The sequence below is a fragment of the Petaurus breviceps genome, unplaced genomic scaffold (genome assembly GCF_028583685.1).
Source record: "Petaurus breviceps papuanus isolate PSGF00001 unplaced genomic scaffold, PetGlider_PUasm1.0 685, whole genome shotgun sequence".
Lineage (NCBI taxonomy): Eukaryota > Metazoa > Chordata > Mammalia > Diprotodontia > Petauridae > Petaurus > Petaurus breviceps.
The window spans coordinates 5,441,218-5,447,187 of NW_027186455.1; the positions used below are offsets into that span (position 1 = coordinate 5,441,218).

At 50.4% G+C, this 5,970-nt stretch overlaps 1 protein-coding gene across 1 annotated transcript in view; it reads left to right on the forward strand.

Annotated features, from left to right (window-relative positions):
• The first annotated feature begins 1,729 nt into the window (after nt 1-1,729).
• PSD2 (pleckstrin and Sec7 domain containing 2) overlaps nt 1,730-5,970 on the forward strand; it is a 74,095-nt gene continuing 69,854 nt past the window's right edge. The window contains exon 1 of the mRNA XM_069104354.1: nt 1,730-1,961. The gene's annotated coding sequence lies outside the window, so the exon portion shown is untranslated. The remainder of the gene's footprint in view (nt 1,962-5,970) is intronic.

Below are 5,970 nucleotides of genomic sequence, written 5' to 3' on the forward strand. Positions count from 1 at the left end.
ATGCCACACTTTTCCCTTCCCTCACTCACAAGAGTCAATTCTGTATCCTCTAAAATATAGATCACATTGTCCTCATTAAAAAAAAAAAATAGGGAAGGATATTTTGTAGCTCTTCTTGGAGCTAGTTTACAGTTTCTTATGACATTCAAGGGCAGGAGAAATAATATCAATAGTAATGATGAATAATATCTAGCATATAGTGGCTTGTACATGCACTTTCTCTACCTACTTAGTGCCTAAACTTGATTCCTCATGCTCTGACTATTCCTGGGTTGGGTTTAGGTGATAACCTGTGCCTTTCAGGTCTGGGTATACACCCAGTTCTCAGCCCTTAGTGATTGGGAGGACCAGGACCCAGATGACAGGCTCTGCCTGTCACTTCCTGCCTCCACCAAGGAGTGTTGGGGAGTTCACCAGCCCCATATGGGGCAATTCAAGGTCATAGCTCATGATTCTTCTGAGTTACTTAGCAGGTCTTTAATCCCACCCCACTCCCTTCCTCTTTAAGAGAAGACAGGCTAAGAAGTCCTAGAGACAGGAATTATACAAAGACTGGGGACTCTGAGTTAGAGGTTGGAGCAGGCTTCAGCACTTGAATGTGAGGATCTCTGTGAGGTCAAGAGTTGATGGTAGACAACCAACCCATTTAGAGAAAGTCAGACTTGAACTTGGATTTGAGTAAAATTGTTCCTAAGAAATGATAGGAGGTTTCTGAAACAGATTTCACAGTCCAGGGATAGTTCCCCTCCTCTCCCTGACTTCTCTATCCCTCTATGTCCATTTAAAAAAAAAATGATCTTTTGTAGTTGTGTCCCCATCTATACCTCTCTAGGTGCCTCTTCACTCATAATCTCTTTCCTTCTATTTTCACCCTTGTACTTCTGGCTGTTTCTCTCCCCTTCTGACTCTCCTTCCTTCCCTGACTAGCCTTGCTCAGTCTCCCCTACTCTGAGTCTTTGTCTATGCTTATATCTGTCTCTCCTCCACTTGGATTTCTGCCTGTCACCGGTATCCTCTTCTCTGGTTCTGCCTCCTTTCTAGATGTCTCTCTCCTTGCTTTAAGTCTCTTTGGGTCTTTCTCGTTCGGTGTCTCTGTCTCCCTCCACGCCCTCCTCTCCAGGCTGCCCCTCGGGAAGGGAGAGAAAGGAAGAAGATAGCTTGTCGGACTGCCCCAGACCCAGGTACCCATGACTGCCCCTCTCACAGCTCCCTCAGCGTGGCTGGTCCTGGAGGGAGCGGGGAACTGGCGCCGGGAGCCCCGAATCCGCCTTCCCCCACGTGGGGAGTTTTCTTCTGCTTCCCGCCTCCCCTCTCCCTCCTCCCTCATTCATTTTCTTAAAAAGGGCTAGGCAGCTCTCCCTCCTCCTTTCTCCCAGCCTTGCTCTGGGGCTGGGATTGGCTGGGCGGTCCCTAGCTCTGACCTGGGCACCCAGAGAAGGTGCCGATGCTCTTAGCACTTTGCACACACTTCTTGGAGCCTCCTGGCAGAGGGGTTTGGCACCCCAGCTCCCTGCCTACTACTGTGCCGGGCTCAGGCGACAGACCGACAGACCGACCGACCGCTGCTTTCCCACCCTTCCACCGACTGCAGTCTTCTTCCTTTCCTCCCTCCTTTTCTCCCTCCCTCCCTTCCTTCTCTTCCTCTCCCCTTCCCTCTCCTGCTCGACTCCTCGGTCCCCTCCCCCCACCCCCTTTCCCCCCCCCCCCCCCCCACCCCTTTCTCCTCTCTCTCCTTCTGTATCCTCGATCTAGAGCAATCTCCTGACACCTGAGGGAAGTGCTGAGGAGAGCTGAGCAAGCCGAGGAGAAGAAAGAAGAGGAGGGAAGTGGAGGGGCTGGGTGCCAGAGCGGAGGGGCTGAGCCCCCCAGGCACGGGCGGGGCTGCTGCTTCTTCCGCATGGCTCCTAGATGAGGAGGCCATCTGAGCTCGGGCAGCATTGGAAGGAGAGTCTGGGACTCTGGTGAGTGTACGAGGCAGTTCTGAGCTCTCCCCCTGCCCAGGGGACTTGGTGGGTGGCTCCAAGCACTCTCTGGTTTGGTGGATGGAGGGGTCCGAGTTGGTAGGAGTCTAGTGTGTCCCCTCCTGCCCGGGTCCGGACAGTTGAGGTAGCCTGTGCGCCCCAAGAGCTGAGGTCCCCGCCCCCCTTGGCCGGGGGAGGGGGCACGCAGAACCAGGGCTGGGCTAAGCAGAGATCCTTCTTGATACCCACGAGCCATTGGAGATGGATGGACGGAGGAATCACCCATGAGAAACCATGCATCCTGGGATGGACTTAGGGGGCTGGCTGTCCTCTTGGGTTTGGTCCTATTGAGATCAGGACATTTTACCCCGACTGTCTGATAACAAAGCTACATTTAGAGATCAATCCGGCAGTGGCTATAGCATCCCAATGACGTGGTTGTCATGGAGATGGTACGGAGAAGCTGGAGTGATAGGAATGCATCTGGACTGGAGATAGGCTTTGCTAGGGAGTGATGCTCTGTACCCGCCCCCCATCCCCACCTACCCCACCCCCCAGGTCTTTTTGTCTGGGTGAGGTGACATATTTGTTCATCTCTCGATAAAACAATAAAACCCCACAAAGCCTGGTCTAGGGGATTTCTCCTTGCCTTGAGCTTGACTGAATTGTTCCTTCAGCATTGGTCTCAGCTTCTGTTCAATATGCTTTCTTGGTTTTGTAAAAACTGGTTCAGGAGGAAGAGGAGGAGGGTGGAGAGGCTGGGACAGTTTGGCCTCCAGAGGCAGTGGCTCTTTGGTTGGGAAGGCTGCTGGTGTGTATGGTATGGGGGTGGAGGGGTGTCTCGCTGACCAGGATGATTTTCACCCCGGAAGCTGCTTTTTACAATTTATTTCTGTTTTATTTTCCTTAACTTTGATGGCCCTGACCTGACCACAGGCTCTCAGGCTTTGACTGACCAAGGAATGGCACTAGTGGGGGTGTGGCAGGTGCAGGGGAAAGCCTGGAGACATATAATGGCCAAGTAGGCTGGCAGGGGGAAAAGGGTCCTTGTGGAGGGTCCACAGAGACAGACTGGGTTGGGGGCTCAGGGTTCCATGTGTCCTCGGAGCTGATTCTCTGACTCTGGCTGATTCTCTGAGCTAGTGTCCCCTTGTTCTCTGCCTCCTGGGTCTGGTTAGAGAGCATCTGATCTGCTTTTCTCCTCTCCTCATCCCCATTTCCCTGCCCAGGCTTGGGGATGAAGGCACTGTCAGTCAACATGAGGGCTGGAAAGAAGTGTTTGTGTGTGTGTGTGTGTGTGTGTGTGTGTGTGTGTGTGTGTGTGTATTTGGGAGAGTACATTGTCTTTTTAAGGATCCTATGTCCCTCTAGTGCAACCCCTGCCAAGCTCCCTTTGTTTTGGCTGTGGCCTTATTGAAGGGGATTGACCTGGCAGAGAAACCCATCGGTATGGAAGAGTTTCCATGAGATCTTTGCAGGATTGGGTCTAAAACAGGGCTGGGCCTATTTGATAAGGTTTCTGGGAAGTGGGGGTAGGAGGTCTGAGATTAGCTGGAAATTGACTGGATATTCATGGGTTCTTAAGTTGCAGTCTGTGCTGGGGAGGAAGGCAGGATCACTGAGAGTAGTGATAGTAGTCAATGAACTGGGCTGTGGCCTCAGAAGCAAAATAATATTATTGGGGGGTAGAGACTATCCTCTTGGTAGAGACTTATGTCTAGCGGAGTCCAGTCTGTCTAGGACAGGGCTGAGGGAGATACTGTGGCCGCTGCCATGAGAAGTTTAATCTCTGAGAATGTGCTTCTCTTCTTCCCTCTTCACTACTCTTCTCCTCACTGCCCCTACTGGTCCCTGCCCCCCAAACAAACCAAAAAAGTTGATAGTTTCAGCTTTTGTGGTGGTTGCCTTTGAGGATGTGATGTCCTAAGTAATTTGGCATTCTGGGAGCCAAGTCTTCCAGATTTTTAGAAGAATGTAAGAGCTCTGCCATCTCGGGATACTGGGCCTGAGCATTCCCATCTCTAAACTGGACCATCACCCTTGTCCCATCATCCACCTTGACTTATGTAAACCCTATCCCCCCCCACCCAAGGTTCAACCTGAAACCAAAAGATCCTCTGGAATCTTGGGCTGATTTCAGGTTTTGATCCTGGGGTCATCAGAAGCATCAGAATGCGGCGGCGGTGGTGAAATCTAACCATCAACCAAATTATAGCAACAGAATGGGTTTGCTGCCCATCAGGGGGAGAGGAAGGGAGAGCCAGCCCACTGATACTGCCAAGGGAACAGGACACAGGCCATCTTCTCCCAGAGTTCCCTAGGACACAAGAAAAGAGGGAATTCTAAATTGACTCATTTAATAGAGGAAATGAATCCCTCATGAGGGAGGGGGCTTAATCCCTGGCTTGAGTCTGATGGTTCTGGGCTAGTAGATGAGGTCATTCTGACAGCTGTTTGCTCTTCCAATCCTCCTTGGCTTTCTCCAGATTCTCTTCCTGTTGCCCTTGTGATGTTACAGTCCTGAAGGCAATATGGCCTAGGGGTTCTGGTCAGTCTTTGGAGAAGGTCCCTTTGTTTTTCTCTCTCTCTCCCTGTTTACTCCTCTCTCTGTCTCTGTGTCTCTGTGTGTATCTCTTTGTCTCTCTCAGTGTCTCTGTTTCTTTCTGTCACTGTATTTGTCTCTGTCTCTGTCTCTCTGTCTTCCTTACCCTGGCTTCTGTGGACATTGTTCTTGATAAGAAAAAGTCTTTAGAACTATAGGATTAAGAGCTGATCATCTAGTCCAATCCCATCATTTTACAAGTAAGGAAACTGAGGATATTAAATGACTTATGTTTAAACCTAAATATAGAGATAGGTTTGATATAGTAATGGGAAATGGGGTTAGACAGAAGAAGGGACTGTTGTCTATGAGGAATGGGAAATAAGAACAGGTAAAGAGGATACTGGGTCCTCTTCTTCTCTGGGAATATGGAAAAAGAGGATTGTCTATAATTCTGTCTGCAGAATACTAGGGCAACTGAGGAAGAGGAGGCCAAGTGATGGGCCCAGGATTGCCAGGCAATTCAATCAGTTAGTCAATCAGTTAGCATTTCTAATGTGCCAGGCAGTGGCTCATCAGATTAGGGCCCCTGTATTTGGGTTTCCAGTCTTCCTCTGTCTCCCCTTCCCAGAATATCTCCTTCGGAGTTCCTTGCCAGAATGGGGTTTTCTGAGACACTCTTCCTCCAAGTGGCAGACGACGCTCGAGACACTTCTCCAGATGGCCTTTTCCAGGAAACTGTTGTGAGTGGTGTCTTATGTTTTGGGAGTCCATATTTAGCCCAGCTTTTCGTGCAGTGCAGACACTCATTCTGTTATTCCCTCCCCACTTCCCAAGGAGTTTTTGTTTGTTGCTTTCTTGAAATCTTCTGAGGCTGTAGCAGCCCCCTGGGAGGGCCCTTCCCTTGAGCTGGACCCTCAGGGAAACCTGTTTTTTTTAAGGTTAAGTGCTTGCCCCTCAGAACAACCTTTTCCCAGCATAAAGGAAAGGTTAATGGAGCCCCTTCCAGCCTCATTAGTGCCTCTTACCTCGATCTGGCTTTCTGCTCTCTCTCTCCCTCCCTCTCCTCTCTCCTTCTCTCTCTCTCTCTCTCTCTCTCTCTCTCTCTCTCTCTCTCTCTCTTGGCTCCTGGGGCAGCCTGGCCCTCAGCAAAATTGATAGCTTACTTTTGGTGGTTCTCTTTAGTACTTGCTTCTAGGTAGCTGGTGCCTTCATGCAGCTCCTAAATACACTACTGGGGTCTCAAGACCACATGTGACCCTCTAGGTCTTCAAGTTTGACCCCTTGACTGAATCCAGGTTTTACAGAACAAATCCTTTTATTGAGGGAATTTGTTTGGATTTAGCGGAAGGGATGCACTTGAGGACCTAGAAGGCCAACTTGTGGCCTTGGGGCTGCAGTCCCCCCCCCAACACACTCACACACACACACACACACACACACACACACACACACACACACACACAC